This window comes from Corvus cornix, chromosome 18, assembly GCF_000738735.6.
Source record: "Corvus cornix cornix isolate S_Up_H32 chromosome 18, ASM73873v5, whole genome shotgun sequence".
Taxonomy (NCBI): Eukaryota; Metazoa; Chordata; class Aves; order Passeriformes; family Corvidae; genus Corvus; species Corvus cornix.
The window spans coordinates 309,913-333,914 of NC_046347.1; positions in this window are offsets into that span (position 1 = coordinate 309,913).

Consider the following 24,002-nt stretch of genomic DNA (forward strand, 5'->3'; position numbering starts at 1 on the left):
AAGCAGTAGAAGAAAGGGCTGGAATATCAACAGAAATTGTTGCAAAGTTTGACATCTGCTAGTCCCTTTTCTTGTTCTTGTCTCCATGTGCTTGGGCTTGAGACAGATGAGAGCACCTCTACCTCAGACCCCATGGATGCAGAAAAAGTCAGCCTCATCCTCAGGTCTATTGTGTATTTAGATATCAATTATTATAATTTTTTAAAAAATAAATGTACATATTTAGACACGGACTGTAAATAGACATCTTTAAGGTCTGTAGGGTACATGGGATGGGGAAAATGGGGGGAGCGACTTGGGCACAGCTCTAGGCCACCCTTAGCAAACAATCTGTGGCTTTTCAAATGGAGGGTTCCTAACTGCGTGGATGCAATCTGAAATTTAGCAACAGAGGAAAATACAAAGTAGGCTGGAAAGTTTCAATCCAGCCTTGTTGTTTGTTTTATTGCAGAAAAACCAAACAAATCTTCTTATCAGCAGGCCACACATTTTCTTCCCAAACTTACATTTTTCATCTACAGTGATGAGGTTTTGTTAAAAGAGAAAGAATACAGTTTTGGTTTGGGGAGATGAGGAACTGGGATTTTGGGGGTTTTCTTTCTTTGTTTGCTTAAAATTGAAATATTCTGGGGACCTGCTGCAAAGCAAGACCCAAATAGCACCAGATCTTGAGAAGGTTTGGAGAGCTCCAAGATCCCTGAAAGACCATTAAATATTTCAGTGTTCAGATCTGAAGACAATTCCTGCCTTTCCTCCTCAGCCTTTACTTTATCAAGTCAGTCTCTTCTGTGCTTATAATGAAGAAAAATTGAGCAGATTTGGGCGGGGGGGGAGGGAGGGACTGAAGATATTAGCAGAAATATGGGTTTGGTCTGGCACAAGATGCTGGAGTCTACTGGCATATTGTGAGCTGTCTTAAGACCTAATAGGAAATAAATTGGTTTTGGAGTGCTGCTGAGGACTCACAGGAGGTCTGGCTCTTTAGGAGACCGATGGGACTCTCCCAAGGACAGCCCTTATCATGAAGGGGAGGCTGTTGCAGCAAACACTGGGTTTCTTGTCAGTCCAGAGTGCACATCCCTTGCAGCAAAATTAACAGCACAAATTGTCCTGGTCATGAATTGAAGGACACTGACCTGGAGGGTGGCGTTTACAGTACCCGGCATCTCTCCAAGGTCTCCCTGATAGGGACGCTGGGGCTTGTTTTGTTTGTGGCCAACAGCCTTTCTCCTCTTTGACCCTTCATCTCGGTCCAGCAGCATCACCCTGAATTCTTCTCTTTGACTTCATTTTTTCAGTTCAGAAATCCAGAAACTCTGACCCTGTTTTATCAGAGATAATTTTTCCTCTGTTGTTCTAGATTGGGAAAAAACTGCACAGCTCAGCTCTGAATCAGCATGACAGCCAAAACACTGATTTAGAACCACACGTTTCCAAAACACCCTTTCTGTTTATCTCACTGCTGTGTTTGCCTGTGTTGCCCTCCCGTGCACAACTGGAAGAATTGGTGCCAAAATACCTTGAGCAACTTGCTTTACAAAATATTGCCTTTCAGAAGCCTTTCTTAAGTGAACAAAAGCCAGATCTCGGGAAACATTTAGGGTTTTACTCAAAGCAGCATGAATAACACCTTGTAATAATTGTTATTAATAAATAGCATCTTTTACTATGAATAACATGATTTTAAATTGAAATCAGTTTTGGTAAAACGTTATTAGTAGCAAGTTGAAAGAGATTAAGTTAAGTGTGAAAAAATCCCAGCAGCTGTGTTTGGCAGCGTCTAATCAAACCTGCACTTTGTCCCAGCTCTCCCAGGGCAGCCTGTGGATGGACTTCAACCTGCAAAGAAAATCCCATGGGCATCACTTTTAGTTCCTATATTTTGAACTTGAAAAATAGTTTTGATTTGCAGAAAACCTGCCAACATTCCAACAATTTCTTCTCTCAAAGGTGTGAAAGGTGCTCCTTTTGTCAGCCTTTGGGAGAATACAGGCAGTGAATTGGAGTTTCAGTTGATCTCATGGAATCACAGAATCCCAGAATGGTTTAGGTTGGAGGGACCTTAAAGATCATCTCATTCCACCCCCCTGCCATGGACAGGGACACCTTCCACCAGACCAGGTTGCTCCAAGCCCTGTCCAACCTGGTCTTAGACACTTCTAGGGATGGGGCAGTCGCAGCTTCTCTGGGCAACCTGGGCCAGGGCCTCCCCACCCTCTGAGAAAATCTGAATCTCTTCTCTTTACATTTAAAATTATCCTCCCTTGTCCTATCACTATCTGCCTATGTAAAAAGTAATTTCTTTGACTTGACCACGGCTGTGGAGTGATGTGTCACCTTCACAGGGCTTGCGTCTCCAGGGTCACATGTGGAGCAGGAGGAAGCAGGGCTGCTGTGGCTGATTCCCTTGTCTGAGACACTGCCCAGCTCTTTGTCCTCTCTATTGCTGGTGTGCAGGAGCCTCAGAAGGAGCCACGGGGCTGTGCTGGGAGAGCTGCCTTCTGTGCGCCTTGAGCACATCAGTCAGCCCTGGACATGCCGTATGCATCAGCCATGCCTTATCTGGGATCTCCTGGCATCACTGAGCAGGAGAACTTGCTCCAAGCCATTTCCATGCCGGATTGAGGGTTTGCAGCTCTTGGTGACCATGATCAGATGGAGACCTGGTGGAAAAGTGCAGGGCTGCTGTGATGAGAGCTCTGTTTACTCTGAGGCTGAATTCAGCCCTCAGCTGCTTGCTCCTCCTGTTGAACAGGATTGCAAATCTCTCCCCAAACACTGTAACTAGGTCAGCCTGAGGAGAGGGCTTTGTTCAGCCCTCCAGATGTCTATCTGTCTATTTTTTTCCCTTGCTGTTTTTAGTTTTTCCAAAGCAGAAACTTGGCAAAAACAGAGACCTGGAAGTTTCATAAACCTTCATCTTTCACCTTTCAGCCACACAGTATAAATAGATCACCTCAGTGGTTAAGCAGAGGTGTCTCTTTTCAGCATTGCCTTGAGCACAGACACTCACCAGGTCATGTGGGTCCAGTCCATGAGCAGCCTGTAGTCCCATATGAGGGGACTGGCATAGGAAGCAATTTCTTGCAAATCACTTCAGATGAATATGTTCCCCTTTGGATGGTTCTTGGGCTCTGAATCTGGGGACGGTCCTCCCATTCCAGCTCTTTTGCCTTCCCTGGAGCTATGCCCGGTGTGTGAGCTGCTTGGTGTGTGAACAGGAAATTATTGGAGTGTAGGGACAGAACCTCAATTCAAAACCTGACTTTGTATAATTCTCTAAATGTAACTTCTCTGCCTGTTCCCAAACCCCAAATGCCTCTGCCTGCGTGTTCTATTGACAAGAAAATACTAAATCCCAGAGCAGGGGGCTGACAAAGGTGGAGGTCAGGGGTGGGAACTGGGTGGTGGTGGTGGATGAGCAAGGTTGTTATGAAGCACATTCTCAAAATATAATCAGGGCAGTGAGAGGGAGAATGAATCAATGTCACCTTGAGTAAGCATGGAGATCAGCCTGGCCACATTCCTGAGATAGCTGTGTGCAGATCTGACACCGGTATTCATGGGAGACTTAAAACAGAGTCCAGAACTAAGGGTGTAACCTAACCTTGGGAGCAGTGGGAACATGTAGAAGATCAAGGTAATCTCAGGAGGTTGGAAAGAGAAGGTCAGATGTGGTTCAGCAAGTGCAGAGGGGCTCAGATTCAATTCCTCTGTAACATCCATGGCTGTGAAAGGAACTGCCATGCTCAGCCGTGGAAGCACAGCCTGTCCTGCAGATCAGTGTCCTGTTTTCCCCAGAGATCATCAGCTGGAAGATGGGCGTGAGATGAGCAGGGCCTGCAGTAACTCTGTGAAAAGGGAAGTCTCTTTGTGCTCTTCGCAGAGTGCCAAACACTTCCTTTGCAACCAAACCTTCATGGTGCTGCTTTAGAGAGCACTTCCTGCTTTAGTAAAGGGGACAGGGAGCAAAGGTTGGTACCTTTGATTGTCTGTTGGGAATTGTGTATTAGATACCTTTGAACTGGAGCTGTCATGGCTTTAAAAGGATCAGGATTCATCTCATCTCTAATACGTGTCTAGGAAAGCACCAGCCGAATGGCCTTGGGGACTGACCACTCCGTAATTTCTCAAATTTTGAGTCTTTCTACCAGGATGTGGCTGGAGGGAGCTCCCTAGGTAGGGTCCCGGGAGCTACCCTGGAGCTCACAAGACCATTGGTCCTGCTTAGGACAAGAAGACTTGGGCAAGAGCCTCCACGTGGGTCCCATGAGGACAATCAGTTAAAGCTCCTGGTTGAGCTCCGGTTTACCTTTAGTTCTGCTAATACAGCAAAGTCCTCCCAGCCCTACTAAAGGCCTCCAGGCATCTTTGCTGCTTATGGGGGCTGGGGGGAAATCCATCCCATTTCTAATTGTCACGTTCGAGTCTTGTGCAGGCAAATTTGTTCCATATGGCAAAGGGATCCGAGCTGCTCAGCTTGGCAACGCCAGGCAGTTGATGGGAAAATGATACATTTAATTGTATGGACGTCATAGGACTGGAGTTGTTTGCTTAATCCTGGAGCTGGAAATAAATACAGAAAATACTGAATATACAGTTGGCTGGGGATGACTGAGATCATTCCAACTTTCCTTGTTGTGTGTATGTAGTGAGGATTTGGAGGGCATCATGTGAAGGAGATTTCCATTTTCAAGCTGCACAGTACATATCTGAGCTGGTTGTGAGTTTGCTGGGTTGGGCTTGCGGACATTTCAGCCAGCTATAAATGTGGTCCCATGTTATGAAATGAGTCAGATCAGAGTCTCTTCTGATTTTCAAGGAAGCACTTTTTGATGTGTGGAATTGGACTATAAAACTCAAATAAGGGAAAGCTGCCCTGGACCAGAGCTGATCCCTTCTGCTCATGGTCAACATAATGTCTTTACTTTTCCCTAAAAATCCAATGTGTTGATCAGCTCTTGCTGCCTGCTAGAAAAAGCTATCCCACATAAGAGCCAAAATCCCCATGTTTTACAAGCTTCTCCTCCTGTATCTCTGCGTTTGCTCCTCTCCCTTCACACACAGCACCTTTCTCCGGAGTTATTTGCTGGTGGTGGCAATTCTTGGGGGCAGAGGATGGCAGGGCAGTCTTTCCATGCAGTCTCCCAATGTACAGGTGGAAACCAAAGTCCCTGTGGTAAGACAGGCTGTACCATGAAGCAGCACTTTGTGAGACCACAGAGGGGAGTTTAGGCATGGGAACAGAGGTGTCAAACCTGGTGTTTTCCATCTGGCTGCCAGGACCCAGCACTGCTACTCATTTGTTGAGGGTTTCCCAGACAGATGTGAGCTCTGGGGCTCCTGTCCAGCCTTTCTGGAGGCTGATGTGCACTTGTGGTAAGACCAGCATTTCCTAGAATTGCTGGATCTACCACATGACACAGCATTTGTGTCTTGCTAGTCATCAGCCTGGCTGGGAACACAGCACATCTGCTCCAATCAGGAAACCTGGAAAACCACAAACACAATTGTATCCCCCCCAAAAAAAATCTCAGAGGAGGAATGTCCAGGAAAACCTGAAAAAATTAATCTTCCCAAACTGCTGCTTCTGCCAGACACAGATGTGAAACGCCTGAAGAAGACAGAACGTGGTTATCTGTAACCCACAGTTAGTTTCTAATAGCGATTATTTTGAGCTCTGGAGTGTGAGGTTTAACTTCTCTTCCAAACTGTTTATTCTACTAAATACTCCTGATAGCCATATCAGCATCCCACTTGGGTTCCCTTAGTCTTGACACAATTAACAACCCCAGCTCTTGCCAGGAGTGATAAGAGAAATGGTTCTGACCAAAGGCTGGTTACTCTTAGGTCACTCCAAAGCATCCTCTCCATCAGAAGTGGATCAGGATCTTCTGAAGGGATGGGAGACTGAACACACCTCTCAGTCTGTGCTGTTATCTCCATGAGTTGCAGCCTTTATTATTCATATGCAGCTGCAGACCTTGCGGCTCAGAAGGTGCTCTGCTGTGCCTTGATGAAATTTGGGCTGAATTTGGCACAGGGAGCAAGGCAGTCACTGCAGGGAGGGATCTATCTCCTCACTTTGTGAGGGGTCAGGGCTGCTGACAATTGTATCGGTGACCCACCTTCTCTTCTGCTCCCAAGCACTTCATATTCGTCCTCCTGGATTCATTCTGCTCCAGATCCTTGGGGCTGTTTCCTGGGAATAGTGAATGACATGGCTCTCATTTGTTCCCTTTCTGAAGTCCTTCCATTTGGTACCAGCTCTATTTAATATTTCATTTTGCATTTTCATAGCTAGGCACTTATAGACATTAATTATTTAATGGCCACATTTCTTATATTAAATGTATAGATCAAGACATCTGCTGGTGTTTTCTAAAGGGGGTGTTCACTAATCAGGATATGCTGCTCCTCCAACTTTCAAATAAAAATCTCAAAGGTCCCTTTCTTTTTCAGCATTTTCAAAGCCTCACTTTCTTGTTCATTGCCAGATGACACCTTCAAAAGCACTCAGCGCTGATCTAACCTTGTTCTCACCACAGTCCCTAAGAAAATAGGGCTGACCCATTTCAGAACCCTCTCCTCTCCCCCACCAAATCCAGCGCTGTAGCAATATTCCCAAGCTTTTATCTGCAGTTACATCAGGGGTAAGCAAGCAGGAAAGGCTGGCTTTTTAGCCTCATTTCTGTTCATTTGGAGCAATTCTGTAGCCTCAGAGGAGTTGCTCTGGAGGCACAAAGCGTATGAGGGCAAAGTGTGATTTTTCCATCTAAATAAAGATTTTTCGCCCCTGTCCCATCAGCTGGCCTGGGTCAGGCTCAGATGGCCGGGGCGGGAGAGGGTGGTGGGACAAGCACTGTTATGAAGGTGTGTGAGGGTTTGGTTTTCATGTAGATGGAAGATAACAGAATGGAGGAGACTCACTAGTGGGATGGGAATTCTCAGCGTGCCAACATCAAAAGGCAGCTGATCTGAATATTGCTCTCTGACACAAATTCCCCACTTAATGTTTGCGACTGTGTGATGCCTCTGTCTTGGGGGTTGGGTGACATTTGAGGCCCCATATTGGCCAAATAGCTGGGCCCTGCCTCTCTCACAGTGGGAGCTTCCTGGGTGGGCACAGCACATGGTCTGACACAGCCCCACAGCTCCAGCTTAGCTGGAAATGCCACACTGAAACTGCTTTTCTTTGGAGAAAAAAACTCCTCTTGAAAAAAACTTCCTCTTGATAACTGATTTTACTCAGACCTTTGTGACTGAGAGAAAGTAAGGCAGCCTTGTGAGCCTGCCTCCTCTCCAAACTCGGTCTCCTCCTGGTGATGACTCTTCTCGGTTCTCCATCCAGCCCCACTGGGTTTTGGCTTTAGAACTGTGGAGACTTTGCACCTTGCAGTTCCAAAGAAGGCGCACCTTTTGGGGGAGTAATCCAGCCAGGTCCTGGGTAGGGGAGACATCTCCAAAGCTTTCCTGGAATGTCAAGCTCACCGTGAGTAGTCAACCTCCCTTCATTAGTCCCAACATGATGGAGGAGGACGGATTTGCTCATGGGTGGAGCTGGAAGAAAGTAATAAACTCCTCTTAATGGAGGGAGCCCTTTGGTTTGCTGTGTCTGGCAGGCTGCTTTCATCTTTGTACTTCTGGTAGTTGGCATCCCGGGCAAGACGGAGGGACTGGGCTTTGGGAGTGGTAGGCATGCACTCAATTTGCTGCCTACCCCTGGCAGAGGATCAAGGCTAGAATTTTCATTACACTTGCTTTGCCTGCCAGAAAGAAGTACTTTGATTTAATTCTAGTGGCTTCTTGCTCAACGCCAAGCTTGGAATGTGATGCTCTGATGTCTCCAGCTTCTTAAAGCAACCACAATGTCCCGCCAAGGAAATATATATTTATACAACAGAGGAACTGCACTGGAGTGTGGAATCACTTTATTAAGAGTGAGCCATATTAGAGGTGGATCCCATGGTTTGGAATATGAGACTAGCTCGCTTTGTAATCCTATGTACCAAGCTCTGATATGATCAGAAATTCCTGAATCCTCAATAATTATTCTTGGTAAGCTCATCTTGTTAAAAAGCAGTCACCGTGTCGCTCTCCCAGAGAGGGATGAGGAATGCTAACAGAGCTGGTGGAATATTTCCTGGCATGAATGTCCTTTAAGAATGGAGATTGTGCTTTTGACAGGATGACATTTTTCAATAGAAAGCATCTGCTGACCTCAAAATGTTGCTTTTGTGCCGAAAGAATACCTCAAAACTCAATTGTATTATTTTGTGAACAAAAATCCAAAAGTTTTGGGGGTTTGGCAACAGATTTCAAGGATTCAAATGAAAAAAAGGGTTTTGTTTTTGAAAAACCAAGAGGCCAAAAGATTTTTTCTTTTTAGTTCTGTTTAAAAATTTAGGAAAAATGTGAACGTTTTCCATGTGATGGAAGGGACCATCTTTCAAACCAGCTCTAGATATCCATAAAAAATGTTAGTGGGTATTTCACTACAGCCAAATTCTGTCACAAATCATGATATGGGAGGATGTGTGGGAACCAGTACAACCTTCAAGATTTTCATTCCTTGCAGCTCTCTCTGAGGTAGTTTAAGCTGATTCAATGTGGGAGGAGCAGATGAAATAAGAGGCAGAAACAAATTGTGAAAATGTCTGAGGCCACGAGAAGTTTCAGTTTCTTTTGGACTCACACATCTGGTATGTGCACTATTTCCATTCATTTTGCATTGACTGTTACATTATCCCACAATATTAATGTATTAATATATTAATAGAATGTCAACATTTATATGTAATACAATTAGTATTTTAATATAGAAGTCAAAATGAAATTAATCAACATGACACTTAAAACAAAATCTTTGAAAATTCCATCTGTTGAAATAAAATGGAAAAAATAAATAAAAAACCTCTTATAGAAGAGGTTTTACACCTCCTGTTCCTCCTCCCACTCCTGCCAGCTGTTTCTTTCCAGATGTGGTGGCCAGGCTTTTTTTGTCCAATGACCACATTTGATAAGACAGTCAGCTGACCACATTAAAGTCCCTTTCTTTGTGTTGCTCTTGCTTGAATTTGATCTCACTTGATCTTCCCTGTGAGGGTGGGGAGGCCCTGGCACAGGGTGCTCAGAAAAGCTGTGGCTGCCCCATCCCTGGAAGTGTCCCAGGCCAGGTTGTACGGGGCTTGGAGCAACCTGGGACAGTGGAAGGTGTCCCTGCTCATGACAGGATGTGGAATGGGATGAAATTTAAGGTCCCTTCCAACCCCAACCATTCTGGAATTCCATGATCTAAACTTCCTAAACAAATAGGTCCAAGGTACCTGATTTTCCATGGCTTGTCTCTATTGAAACACAGCTGGCTCATACCCCAGGTAGGAGAGCAGGTGGTTCCTGAACTTCTTCCTATGCTGATCCAAAAAAGTCAAACACAACTTTGGGCGTGATTTCCTTTCTTTCCTCACCCTGTGCCCTCAATTTCTTCTCAAAAACTCTGTTTGTATTTTCTTGGTTAAAATACTTCTTGTTTGTTGGTGCAGTCATATCCTCCACTCCCCATGAAAACCCATCTAGAAATCCCCTATGAGCCCATCCAGTGTCTGCCCCCACCCTATGGTACAGATTCCTACTTTGGAATTTCAGCAGCTGTGAAATCCCATACCCCAGGCAACCCTTTAGCTCTGCTCTGTCTTTCCTTTCTTTTACTTTCTATCCTATTTGGACCATGACCTAAAGTTCGTATTAATTTGTTCTGGTTAATACAGAATTGCATACAATCCAAACAGGATGTTATTTTCCAATGGTTCTTTCTGGGAAAAGCAAAACAGGAAAAGATAAAGACCTTTATTTTTTTATTTCCACTGAGAAGCCAATATGGGATCTGTTACAATCTAGTCGTGCTGGATAGGAGGCTAAGGAACATAGGCAAGGAATTAAAGACCACTGTTTCACAGCAAAATAATAATATACAGTTCCTGAAATATTTATATACATATGTTTATGTGTATTTATGAAGAACCCAACTCTCTTTTCCTTGGCACTGGTTTTGTTCTACCACAAGAGTCCATGGAAAGAATCCAGAGGTACCATGGTGTACAGGAGAAACCCTTGGCATTTATTTATGCTGCCCATCCTGTAATTTCAACCATTCTTCAGGTTTCCCTCCACTTATTTAGGGATTTGGGAACTGCAGCCCTGCTTGGGACATACCACATTAGGTTTGGGGTTATCACATTTCCACGTTACAGCAAAGAGCCCCCATTGTCCCTACACAAATAGCAGCTAAGAGAGCACTTGCAAACCAGGGCATTGCTCTCACCACTGCTCTCTTAGTGCCTGTTGACTTTATTTCCACCAAATCCCAACTCAGCTGGACTGACCCCTGGACTGTCCATTGCATCCTGTCTGGCACTCAATGACTGATGTAGTCTTTCCTATGGAGTATGAGGGGCAGGCACAGAGCTCCTGGGTCTGCACAGAGCTGTGGCCATCCTGCTCAGGGATCTCTGAAGCCGGGCTGGGAACACAGGGCTTGCACCAGTCTCGGAGAGCCCCGAGCTTTGGGAACTGCACCCAATAGCACCCGACACATGGCAGGAGATAGTACGCCCAAGTATTCCACTGCATGCAGAAAGCACTTAAATTTAATGCTTATTTCTTGATGGAGAGGCCACTGCCTTCAGCGGTGTTTCCTGAACAGGCCTTTTCTCTCTGTCTGGGAACATCAGACCTTCAGAGCATTGGCTTTTGAGATTGACAGCTCCTGAGCAACAGAGCCACACAGCATGAACACCCAGAGAATCCCAGAATCCCAGAATGGCTGGGGTTGGATGGAACCTTATAACCCATTTCATTCCAGCCCCTGCCATGGGCAGGGACACCTTCCACTACCCCAGGTTGCTCCAAGCCCCATCCAAGCTTGCCTTGAGCACTTCCAGAGATGGGGCAGCCACAGCTTCTCTGGGCAACCCTGTGAGGGTCTCACCACCCTCACAGGGAAAAATTTCTTCCCAGTATCTCATCTAAACCTACTCTCTGTCTCAGCCTTTCCCACTTTTCCTGTCACTCCAGGCCCTTGTAAATAGTCTCTCTCCATGTTTCTGGCAGGCTTCTTTCGGTACTGAAATGCCTCAATGAGGTCACCCCAAAATTTCTCTTTTCCAGGCTGAACAATCCTAAAATTCTCCCAGCCCTTCCTCACAGCTGAGCTGCTCCATCCCTCTGGTCATCTTGGTGCCTCCTCTGGGCTCGCTCCAACATCTCCACGTCCCTGCTGTGCTGAACCCCAGAGCTGGATGCACACCCCATCCGCGTGGAGGTGGAGCAGTGGTTGTGCTGCTGCTTGGAGCAGTTGGACTCATTGACTGTGAGCTGCACGGTGCAAGCACAGACATTTCCAGCTGGGGAATCCCAGATAACATTATGATAAAAGTGCATGTGAGCAGCCCTTCTCTGCACCAGGAGCAAAATCCCCTTGGCATGGGCACAGTTTTCACTGACCTGTCCTGTGTGTTTGTAACAGGAACACATTTTCTTTTAAGTCAAAGCTATATGAGTGAGTCCCCAAATTTGTACTGTTCACCCTCCCAAGTGATTATAATTACATTTGCATATATGATATGCAGATATAAAGAGATTTAATCAAAATGTAGCTGCCAAGGGGAGACCCAGTGAGTATATGTTCATCAGAAAACCATTATTAAAGGCTTTCCAGGTTGGCAAACTTCAGTTCAAAATTAAAAGTGAGATTTTTTTTCATTACCCCTTTGAATATTTTCAGTTATTTCAAATGCAAGAGCCAAAAAAATAAATCAGTGCCAGCTTGCAGAAATATGAGTTGATAGAATGGTTATTATTATTATTTATTGGATTGCAGGGAAGGATCTTGGGGGAGGGATTTCTTGATGGGTGAGTTACAGGAGTATTAGCTCTGTAATGGGAGGTGGAGGGAAAGGCGTTTACGCTCAAGGCACTCCTCTGTTTTGCCCACATCAGATTTAATTTCTGTAGGACAAATAGAGGAAACTCCTGAATAGATCTTTGAAATTGCAGCTGCAAACACAGAGTTTTGGTTCAGATCACTGGGGGAAGGATGGGAGGAGGAGGAGAGAGGCACCTCAGCATAATTGCAAAGAGAAAAAGACACAGTGTGTTTCTTACACCTTGCTTTTGGTTCAGGTATGTTGTAATACCTGTGAAAGTATTTCATGTCCTCATAGCTGGGGGACATTTAGGGCACAGGAGGTATGGTGATATGGGAGGCCTTTGATGAGACTAAATGAAGACAAATCAAATTTATGGTTCTGCTTAAACACTTGTCTGCCAAATCTTTCTCACCAGGGCTACATTCAAAGAGAGATCAGACAGAAATCCAGCGAAATGAGTACAGTTCTCCATGGAGAGGGAGGCAAATGAGTGAGTTTTGTACAGACTCTGATGTAGGTAAATCTATTTGTTAGAGCTCATTGTGCAGAACTGAGGCTGCAGTGGTGACATGACAGGTGGACAGCTGGATGGACAGATGGATATTGGTGTCTACCTGAACATGCTAATCACACACACTGCACCACAAACACGAGAGTGGAATTCAGCCATGGGAATTTTCAAGCAGTAACAATATTTCCCAGATGAGATAGGGATGAAGGGTCTGGTAGGCGAGGTGGTTGGTCCCCTTTGCAGAAGATAAAGAAGGTCACAAGCACAGAAACAGTAGTATAAACAACAAATGTGTACATTTGGCTCCAAATGAGGTCGAGATAGAGTTGCTTTGGTACAGCAGACCTCACACAATGACCTGAAATGTCTGAGAAGCAAATATCTCTCCCCAGCAGTGGTAAATTGTACAGCACCAGATATTATGGATATAAGAGGTTCATTACAAGTAGCACAGAAAATCCCCCTCTGTAGAAAATATTTCAGTGGCACCTTTTATTAAGTGAGATCCAGGAGGAGTTAGACAGGAATAATAGATACTTGCCCTTGATTAAGAAGTCATGTGAGCCAAAAGTCATGAAACTCCTGATTCTCAGTGCTGGAGGCTCCTGAGGGGTTGCTTCACTTTGCTTCTCCTACTGTTTTCCATTCCTTTACATTTCTTCCAGGGCCCTGCCTGGCCAACCTGAGACTATCTTGCTTTACTGATCTTAACAGTTGATCTTTAATTAAGCCATGGACTGTTTTGGTCATTAATTTAATGTATCAGGCAGGGAATTAAACCTCATAAAAACTCCATCCTAGCTCTGATAGATCACACTGAACCTCAGGGGAACATCAGGGAAAATGGGTGCTCCATGGGAATGCCCATGGGAACAAAATTTCTCTGGAACCTGACCCACTGCCACGCTGTGGGTTTCCCACATCCCTCCTCAGGGGAGGTTTTCCTAGAGCTGGAGATCAACCAGTTTGGTCAATTTGTGATTATTGAAGTAGGAGGTTTGTTGGGTACTGGCCAAAAGCTGATTGAGTAAGAACTGCCTCAGAGGACTGTGGGGCAGACCCAAAGCTGAATGCAATTACCAGCTTAATTTTAAATTAATATTTTTTTAGGGAGTGGGATAGACTTTACTCTCCCCCACCCTCCCTCACAGCACGCACCACTGATCTGGGTCTGTTGAGCCTTGCAGGGTGCTCCAGGTTATACTGCCTGTGGCTGAGATTGTTAAAACCTGTGAGAGTTGGGACCGTTAAAAATCAGAGCAAAAAAAAGGGAGGAATATAGCTGGGAATGGGTGAACGTCATATAAATAGCAGTAAAACTGTTAAATCTATTTGCATTTCACACCCAATAATTTTCAACTCCACCTCGAGAGCACTGCTTGAAAGTCAGCACTTTTAATTGTCCAGTAAATTTCCTTTCAGGCAGCTGCTGCACAAACTGCCTCTGCCTGCAGTGAGGAAAAGCAGAGAACTGATTTGTCTGAGGATGGAGGCAAACGTGGCCATTCGTGTATCACGAGTTCCCCCTCTGTTTCGCTTAATTCAGCGCCTGAGGGCACTTGGCTGTGGCTCTGCAATTTGTCCTCAGGCACCAGCAGCACCAGCTTGCACATCTGAGATGTCACTTGGCCACCACAGCCCGGAACAGTCCCTGGAAGGTCTGGAACCCACCCTGCCCACCCACACCACCATGAGCTCACTGTGTCCTGCTGCACCAGTAAATCACCCTCTGCCAGGCAGGGAGTATGTGGGATTTGGAACAAGCAGCTCTAAAATCACGGCTTATAATTCAATTAGAGCTCAGGATAATCAGCTGAGTTGTGTTGCGTCTATTTATTTCGACATTGGTTCCTTGGAGGTCTAAGGACATGACCAAAGGGCAATTGAGCTACTTATTTTGTTTGGGTGTTTGTTGGTTGGGATTTTGGCGGGGGGGTTTAAACACTCTTCTTTATTTAAAAGAAAAAACCGAAAGTTCTGACCATACTTTTTTATGGGATTATTCCACCAATTGTGGAATTATTCAATGTTCTTGGAAATGGGTACAGAAAGGGCCAGACTTGTTTGATTTGTAAACAGTTTCAAAGAAAGCTTTGGCCACTGGTGTTTCTTATGTTCCACCTCAGAGCCTTTATTTGTAATTCTTGGTTTTTGAAATGTTCATTTCTCCCTCTTTCACTTCGTCTTCCTTTCTCATCATCTTGCCTGTCTCTGCCATTGCTGCCTTTCCTCTGTCCCTGTTGAAGCAGAAACTGCACTGCTAAGCACCCCAAATACGATGGGTTTTCCCAAGTTCTGCAGCGTCACGCAATGATGAGCACTAATAGCTGGATTGTCCAGCAAGGTAAAATTAGATCTGATCAGTAAAAGGAAGTGTGGTCACCTGTGGAAAACAACATTTTAGCTATTTCAGTGGTAGAAGTTTCATCTGAAATCCAGGACTTTCATGAAAATCTCAGGAAGCTCTTTATCTCCAGAATCTGGGGTTGTGTTCAGGTTTTTGTTTAATTTTCTTAAACTTTGAGGAAATCCAAATGAATGAATGGGAGCAGTAACATTATATCAGATGTGGGATATGTTTCCTTGGTGCCAAGTCTTTACTCACCAAAACAGATGGGAAAGCAGGCAATCCACACCAGCAGGGGCTGAGGACACTCCTTGTGCTCCCATCCAGCTGCTCCGCCCTCATCCCTCCTCACCCAGCACCCAACCCAACCCCAGCTACTGGTTTTATTCCAAGTTGTTTCATCTTTGGGTGAGTGTGGATGAAGGGTAAAACCAGGCAAGGCAGATGTTTGCGCACAGGTACATGATGGGGGCATGAGGGTGGGTCAAAGCCAGAGAAAGTGGCCTCCAGCACCACTTGAAAGTGAGAAGGTGAAGCAATAAAAACCAGTGGGACTGGGAGGCCAAAGGCTGGGAAGAAGATCCTGCAAGACATCACAGTGAAGAGAAATTGGCTGGAGAAGGTGAGGAGAGGCCAAAGTGTCACTGACCAGGTGAGAAAGGCATGATTTAGGGATCCTTTCACGACTATGGACATGCTCAGGCATTTTGTTCTTTTTCTTCATGCACTGCAGGTGGGGCAAAAATATATATATTAAAGAAAGGAAACCTTTAATAGAGCATGATCATCCTGCTTCATCCCAGAGGCTGGTCGAGTGGAAAATCAGTTAAAAGGAAAAAAGAGTAGAGAAAAATCATCTTGCATGGTGTCCTCTGGGCACCTTTCCCTGCTGCTGGAGATAAGACCTTGCTCCCATGTGCACACACATATCTGCACACACCTGGGAGAGGCCACAGGGGCTCTGTGCAGGTTTGGAGGCAGCTTGTTTGCAATCTGAGCATCTGACCCACCTCTGTCCTGCAATCACAGCTGCAAGAGCAAAAGTTGTGTGTGTGCACAGGGTGGTAATGCTGGCAAAATATTCTTTTGTGTATATATCTGCTAAATAATTACTGCTTCCTTATTCCTCTTAAAAAGTCCTGCATGATCACAAATAGATTTATTTACCAGTTATTGTTTAGATAGGTACAGTAAAGTAACCACCAGCCTCATCTATTGATGCCTGTGCTTTATCATGCATTTAATGATCTTATTTCTCCATAATGAATGAGTCCTCCAGTGGGAAACAAATTGAAATGCCGGTGTGGGGATCAATCAGTGCACACACACAGCCTCTGTAATGGGATGTTCATGTTCTGTAGTCAAGGTATTTTTCCGGAATGGCTTGGCTGCACTTCGATGCCACAGATTTTGGCTTTGTTAAGGTACAGGTCTAGAAGAAATGTTTTTTTTTTTTTAAAAATCATTTTTAAAAAAAATTCATAAAAATATGCATGGCCCTGAATGGTAAAGATACAGTTTCCCATTGCCTTGTGTTTGTGAGACATTCCTTCAGGAAAAAACAACTGAAGTGCTTTGCTGAGGAGGAGCCTTGTCCGCCTTCAAAGGAGTCCTGGTTGAGACTCAGGGCTGAGGTCTGTGGAGCCACTGAAATGCTCCATGTACTTTAAACCAACTCCGTGTCCTTTCAACCATCAGTGACCAAATGTCTGCAGGACCAGACAACATTTCCAGAATAGAAATAAAAACAGAATTAGAGGATGGAACTTCAAGATCTGTTGGATGGCAGCAGATGAGAACTTGCTACAGTCTAGAGGTCATGGTGAATCCCTCACCTCTGACTGAGAGCCTGCACTGGGTAGGGCTGGGTTTATTTCCAAGGTGCCCTGTAGGCCTGATCCAAAGTTTGTTTGAATTGATGAGTGTCTTCAGTGACTTGTTTTAGGGGTCTAGCAGGAGCTAAAGGATTTCAGTATCAGTTGAGGGTGGGGAGGCCCTGGCACAGGGTGCCTCCAGAAGCTGTGGCTGCCCTGGATCCCTGGAATTGTCCAGGGCCAGGCTGGATGGAGCTTGGAGTAACCTGGGATAGTGGAAGGTGTACCTGCCCATGGCAGGGGGTGGAACTTTAAGTCCCTCCAACCCAAACCATTCTGTGATCCAGTGGTCAACAGACCAGAGAAAAATTCAATGTGAGTTTGGGTGCCTTTGCCTTCTGTGGGGCAGAGACTTCTCCTTGGGGTAGGGTTCATCTCATGGAACTAATATGAGCTTTCCTGGGCTTCCTCTGGAGTCAATCAAGGCAGATGAGCAAAAAGAGAGGGCAATTAATCTCTCCATATTACACTAAATCCCTTCCAATGCCATGGGGGAGCTGCCAGCCCTCACCCAGTACTGTCCTTGCAGCTGGTGAGGAGCTTGGACGTTATTGGACGTGTCAGCTGTGCATGTGATCTTAATACAAGGAGGGAAAGAATATGTTAAAAGTTAATTTGCCATAAAATATGTCCACGTCCCTTTTTAGCTTTTACAAGGGGTTTTTAACTGGGTAGGTTGAAGTGGCGTGCAGCAATAACAGGTCTGTCATAGGGGTGATGGATTTCATTTGCTGATGGGAAAACGATGTGAATCAGCCTTGTCTGGCAGTGTGATCACCTCGTTGTAGTGGGAGAGTTCAGCAAGGCCACGGCTGATTAGAGGGAGGCTGTGGGTGATTCCTCTCCCGAGCTTTATCACTCAGCTTTCAAGGCTTGGGAGAAATATATCAGGGGCTGTCGGGGATGAAATGAACTGTCCCAGCAGCGGGCGAGTCTCCTTCCAGGACTGAGGGGAATACCCTTGGAAAGAGATGGAGTATGGAAAGCGTGGCTGGGGAAGGGAGGGGTGGGAGGAGGATGAATGGGGAGAGCTCTTCTTGCGGCTTCAGTTTTATTGATCTGGTCATTAGTAATGCAATGAACCTTAAGTGAATTTCAGGTGTCAGTGCCAAGGCAGGTTATTTCTGCCGTAAATGGCATGTCAGGCAATCTGAGAACACAGATATTCAGTGGATGGAGAGGAGAAGGGGAGAAGGAGATGGTGCTTCTTGGGAAGCCCCTGTGCTTCACCTGTGCTTTGCAGGTTAAGGAAGCTGCGTTCACCTTGGGCCAGGGGTTCAGGGGAAGTTCAGTGCTTCTCCAAACTGGAGAACTCTCAATGAAACAGCCTAAAAATTCACAAGTGCCCTCATTTCTCATTTTCCAACAAGTAACTGCAGCCTCTCCCAAGGCTGTGCATCAGCCTCTCCCTCCCTTGGACCCAGGCCCCGAGACTCTCGTGCAGCCTTCCCCGCTTCTTTCCGTTGTCAATATTTCTCATTTTTATTGTCATTTTCCTTGACTCCTGGGAGTTCTTTTCAAATACTGCAAAATTATGATGCTTTTATTTTTGTCTGAAAAAAATTCAGGTTTCCTTTTCTCCTGAAAAAGAACGGAACAATTCTTTCAAAAGCAGTATTATTTGCCAATACATTTCTCTGCATAGTAGACTGCTCTGGTCCTACAGTGCTAGATTGTCTTTCTGCAACCAGGAGCCTGAAGGTTCTCTAAAATACTGTGAACTCCTAAATGGAGATGAGTCCTACCTGGCTAGGAGGTCTACAAGTCCTCTGGGTTCTCATGCCTGTTTGGATCACCAGGTAATGATGAGTATCTCAGAGTATCTTGGAATAGAGTCAAACTTCGGGTTGCCCAGTGAAAGGCTCAAAAATCTGCCCTCCCTGTGCCTACAAAACACAAACTGTCTTTCATTATGTTTCAAATTTATGTTTTTCAGCTCTTTAATTTTAGGCTTTATTTGTGGAAGGGTGGAAGGTTTGGAAAGTGGACAATGGGATGAGTTATTGTATCTAATTGCTATGCTGCATAACGTTTGCTGATTTTGGGTGTCTGAAAACAAATTTGTGTAGTTTATAGCCAGCACCCAGCTGGGGACATGACCTCAGGCTGTGGGGTCTCTTCTGAATCTCCCACTAAATTGTAACCAGCCTCCACAGTATCTTGTTGGAATATTTAATCCCCTTCCCCTCGAAATTGAGCCTTGTTGGTCAGAAGATAAGGAACTGGAATAAGTAGCTGGGTAGCTAAAAGATCCCGGTGGATTTGGCATATCAGGATCCGCTGGTTGCTGACTGCATGGAGGCCACTGAGGCCTTTCATGGTATTTTGCTGTTCACTGAAAAATGTGTACAGGTCATTGACATGCCAAATCTTATGTTTAATCTCTTTTCCTGTTGCAATCCTTCCTAAAGGCCTTTGCTGTGCAGTGTTTTGTCCTTCTTCTTAAGGTTTTTGGAAGACATGAGAGACCTCTAATATTTCTGATGCTTTAAAAAAACACTCACTGGACCCTGCAGAGTGTAGCCTTAAAATTTCCTTCCTGGAGCAAATTTCTTCTCTTTTAGCATTCAATGAATACTCAGGTTGCTTTTCTGGGGACACAGGGAAATGTAGATATGTGCTCCAGATTAGATGCTGATACAATGCAAACACACTACAGAGGAAATCCTGGCAGGGTCAGGTTCCCTCCTCAGATTGTATCTTTGCAGTGGGTTACTCAGTGCAGTAACACAATCTTATTTAAGAGTCCCCTTCAAACCAGGGTAATGCTGTTTCCCAAAGCATTAAAAAGCTGAAGCTAATTACATCTTTATTTCATTAAATATCCTGAGCACTGCCCATATATTTCAGGGAATGGCATGACCTGATCTACAAATATATCACCACATGTGCAGTGTCCATGAAAGCAATTTTATAAATATTCCTTTGCTGATTCCAGCTTTCTGCCTATTTGCAGCAGGGCTTGGTGGAAAGATCCTTGGTGGAATGAACCTTGGTGTTTCTTTCCTCCAGGAAAGCCAAGCAGTCCTGGACATCTGTCTCTTGGATAACATGTCTCTTTGGAGAGCTTTGAGACCAGCAGCCCAGGAGAGGCTGGAAGTGCAGCCTGGCTGGAGAGTGTCTGCCAGTGAGGGGGGAAAAGATCTCAGAAACAGATCATTTCAGAGCCAGATGTTGTCCTTTGGGATATGGACAGGGGAAGTGCAGCACCTCCTACATTACTGTTGGGCAGGAGTAATGCAGAGGTGAGGGAAGAGGGGAGAGCAGGGAGCTCCTCAAAATGAAGCTTTGATTGTCAGGCCATCCCTTGATGGTGAGAGGGATTAACACTGTGATTCTGGGACAGGGGGTTGTTGAAAAAAACACCCAATATTACTAGAGTGAGGATAAAAGTCTGAGATGAGCTCATGCAAGTGTAGGAATTCTGCTGTTTTCCTCCAGTCTTCAGCTCCTGGAGTCTTGCCTTTAGGTAAAAGCACTGATTTTCATGGTTGTATTGAATGTATTTTTATCACAATGGGGGAGACAAAGAGCACGTTCACGTCAGGGCCAGCTGATGCCACCATCCATCCTAAAGCCAGTTGTTACCACAAGCCATCCTAAGCCTGAAGCAAGTTAAACCAGCCCATAAGTTACATACTTGCTCAAGCTCCCTGTTTAGGAGTTTTTATAGCCTCTTACAGGCAGAGTCTGATCACTTTGTGCTCTCCTACTGCTCTAAACACTGCAAGTTTCAGATTTGGTGCTTGTGCTCTGGTGGGATTTGGGCAGACGCCCATCACACCCCTTGCCTTGCCATGGGACAGGGTGCTGGTGAGGTGGATTTATCCTCCTTCTCCTCATGGCAAGGATCCAAGTGCTGGGAGTTGGGATTGCTCCAAAGCTACCCTCAGTGTTGCAGTCCTTAGAGGTAAAATCCCCCCACTAGAAGCAGAACCAAATGTAATCAAATAAATATTATTCCCTTTATCCCTTCCAAGCATTTTCTTACCAAAAAGTCATCACCTTTAAAAAAGAAATGAAAAAATCAAATCCGCTGCCCTCTCCAAGCAAAGCTGGTATTTATCTCCTGGCAAAGTATGACAAAACCATTCCCTTTTTTTAACCTACAAGAAAAAAGCCCTTGCTTGGCCCACCAGCTCAGCCTCCCATCCATGGCAGCCCCTTTCCTCTCCCAAACAGGCAACAGATTTCAATTTAGCTTTGAGCGAGGGAAGCTCAATTGGGTTATTAAATTTCACACACTAATTGACACGCCTGCCGTAAAATATACCTTGCACAAACACAATTTATACTAATGACACAGGGAGGGAAGCTTTCTGCTTCCAGTGCCCCTCTCCTTCCCCTCTCCCCCTGCTCCCATGGGAACCTGGCTTAATTGCCCCTCCAGTGCAGGGAGGTGAGCAGGGCTGGGAGGTTAAAGAGAAATAAATACTGAAATGCTGATGGGATACTTCCTGTTTCAGCAGTGAGGGCTGTGCAGGTTTCAGAGCTCACTCCCCTTCCCAAGGCCTCCCCTGGGCTTTGACTTCTTCATCTGTGATGGCAACAGAAGGACCTCAGCTGAATGCCCTGGCACGAGTTCACCAAGGATGTGTTACAGGGAGGCTTCTGCAGGCTGCTGGAGATCTTCATTCCCTGTGACAGACAGTCTGGCAGCTGCCTGTCACCCTGCGGATGCTCATCCTCCACCTCCTGCTGCTGTCGGGGAAAACCCCGCAGCAAAAAAATTCACTCCCAGGGTTCTTTGTTGCTCCATTGCAGAACTTTGGACACAAAGCTCACAGCATGTTCTTCCTCCAGTTTCCCTTCTGGACAGCAGACTGGACAGAGGTGAAGTGGCAAAGTGCTCTGTTCAGGTGGGTGACAACCCCAAGGGATAGGGCAGATGCTGACAAAGCTCCCAGAGCATCTCAGCTGTTTCCTCAAAATTTCTTTTCCCAAAAAATTAAATCACAGCCACTTTTCTTCTGGAAGGTGTTTCTAAATAATTGATGACAGATTCTTAGCAGTGCCTAGCAGTTTAACCTATTCTGCTAGTTAAATGTTACTTTCCCCAACAATCTAAAATAGACCCTCTTTTTTAAGAAATCGAGAAATAATTTTTAAATTTGATTTTTTCAAACATGTGCATGTGTTCTTGCATTTTAAATTCCACTCCCCAAGCCCAGAGTCCTGCTGGGTAACACGGAATGGAGCTGGCATCCTTAGGAAGGGGATATTATCATAGTAAGGCCATATTCCAGCAAGAGATGGGGCTGCAAAGCTGGTACTTGAGAGCTATTGGAGATACATCTTGTGCTGTAGCATGAGAGCTTTGCCTAAGTCACAGAATTCTCCTGAAGCAAAAATCAAGTGACTTGCAGAGCCATGGTCTAATTTTAGCTGTGTCACAATGCCAGAATTTAAAATTGGTTACAGAGGCTGTGATTAGGAAAACTTTGAGTCACTTTAGCATCTTTCTCCTGCGCCTTTTTTCATGCAAAGACCTTTCTCAATAGCATAGAATTACAGATTCCCAGGATGGTTTGGGTTGGAAGGGACCTTAGAGCCCATCCATTCCCACCCCTGCCATGGCAGGGACACCTCCCACTGTCCCAGGCTGCTCCAAGCCCCAGTGTCCAGCCCGGCCTTGGGCACTGCCAGGGATCCAGGGGCAGCCACAGCTGCTGCTGGGCACCCTGTGCCAGGGCCTGCCCACCCTCACAGGGAACAATTTCTTCTGTATACCTAACCTAAATTTCCACTCTCTCAGTGTGAACCCATTGCTCCTTGTCCTGTCACTACAGTCCCTTTCCAGCTTCCTTGTGGGTCTCTTCAAATACTGGAAGGTGCTCTGAGGTCTCCACACAACTAATGTCTACCAGGGAAGCTGTAGGCATAACTCCACACCCTTCGTGCTTCACCCTGATGTTTAAAGAAAAGAAACCAGGAATTTATGGGGTATAACAAACCCAAACCTCAGGTGGCCACTGGGCACCTGGCCTGGGTATGGCCCCATTTTCTGGAGGGAATGACAAACTCATCTCGATTTCACCCCTTTTGCTCATCCTGGGATGAGCCCCTGCTGCCTCAACCCCTCATTAATGCGGAGCATGGATTTCATTACATTGATTGCTCAATTCTGTTATTAACAAGACATAAATCTCTGCATTAGTCACTCTCAGCCTTCAGGTCACAACCCCTGGGAGAGGTCAGCAGTGAATACCCAGCCCAGGTCATGGCCCTCAACCCATTACCTCTCCCATTTAGCTGGGGCTGCAGAGGTGGGCTGGGGGCAAGTACTGGGGCTGGCTGCCCCCTTTACACCCATTTCCAGCTTTTCCTTGCACATTACTCTGCTGGAGCTTTTTAGATTTTCCCTGTCATGGCTGGGATCCTGGGAGTCTGCCATTGCAGATCTGAGCAGAGTCTGAGGGATGGGTACAGAGAAATTGGTCTGTCCACCTTCACCAAAATCATGTCTCCCACTCTCATGGCCACCCTGCAATGTCCCAGAAAAAATGGGAATTCAGATAAACACAGAGAGACAACAGATACCTGCCACCAGGCTCTTTCTTCCTCCTACTACTTTCCTTCTTCCCTGTTGCTTTTTCCCATTCTTCTGCTCTGAATCCAGCCCTGGAGCAAGTTATTTGGTGTTCCCCATAGATTTTGTCATTAGAGCATTCAGCAAACAGCTATGCACTGCTCATATTCCCCCTCCAGCCATGGGCTGAAGAACCCCCAGCTCCCTGCACAGCCCATCTCACACCTCCAGCCCCCACCAGCTCACGCCCTGCTTGTTTCCTGCATTGGTGTGTGCTTCCCAACCACAGGCAACATTCTCAGCTGGATGATGCACCGCAGACCTTAAGAGGGGAAAATATTCAGGGCTAGGAGACACCTGTTTCCTGCTGCATTGACTCTGAATTTCTCTCAGCAGGCAGATCCAGATCCATCCCATCAGCCACCCTGGAGTGCAGGCAGGGACACGGGCAGTGCCATGTGGAGTTATGGGTCACAGCGGGATTGGAGTCCCCCTCGGCACGGCTGCTTCCACTCAGCACAAATTCTACCCTGCAACAAATCTGCTTTATCTTGGCAAGTTTTTTGTCACCCAGTGGGGGAGGAAGGGCAGGGGGACCAGGTGGCATCCATCCAAAATGGGCAAGCATTTCATTTTTGTCTTTATGGGCACTTTGTCAAGCAGAACTGCAGGCGGTAACTCTACAAACAGTAATTAACCACAAGCTGTGGGCAGTGTTAAAGTGCTTGCCCCGTAACTTGCTGGTACACAGGAAATCTGAGATGCTGCTAATAGGTTTTCAGCAGCTGAGTCTATTTCTGGCCCAAATCTATTT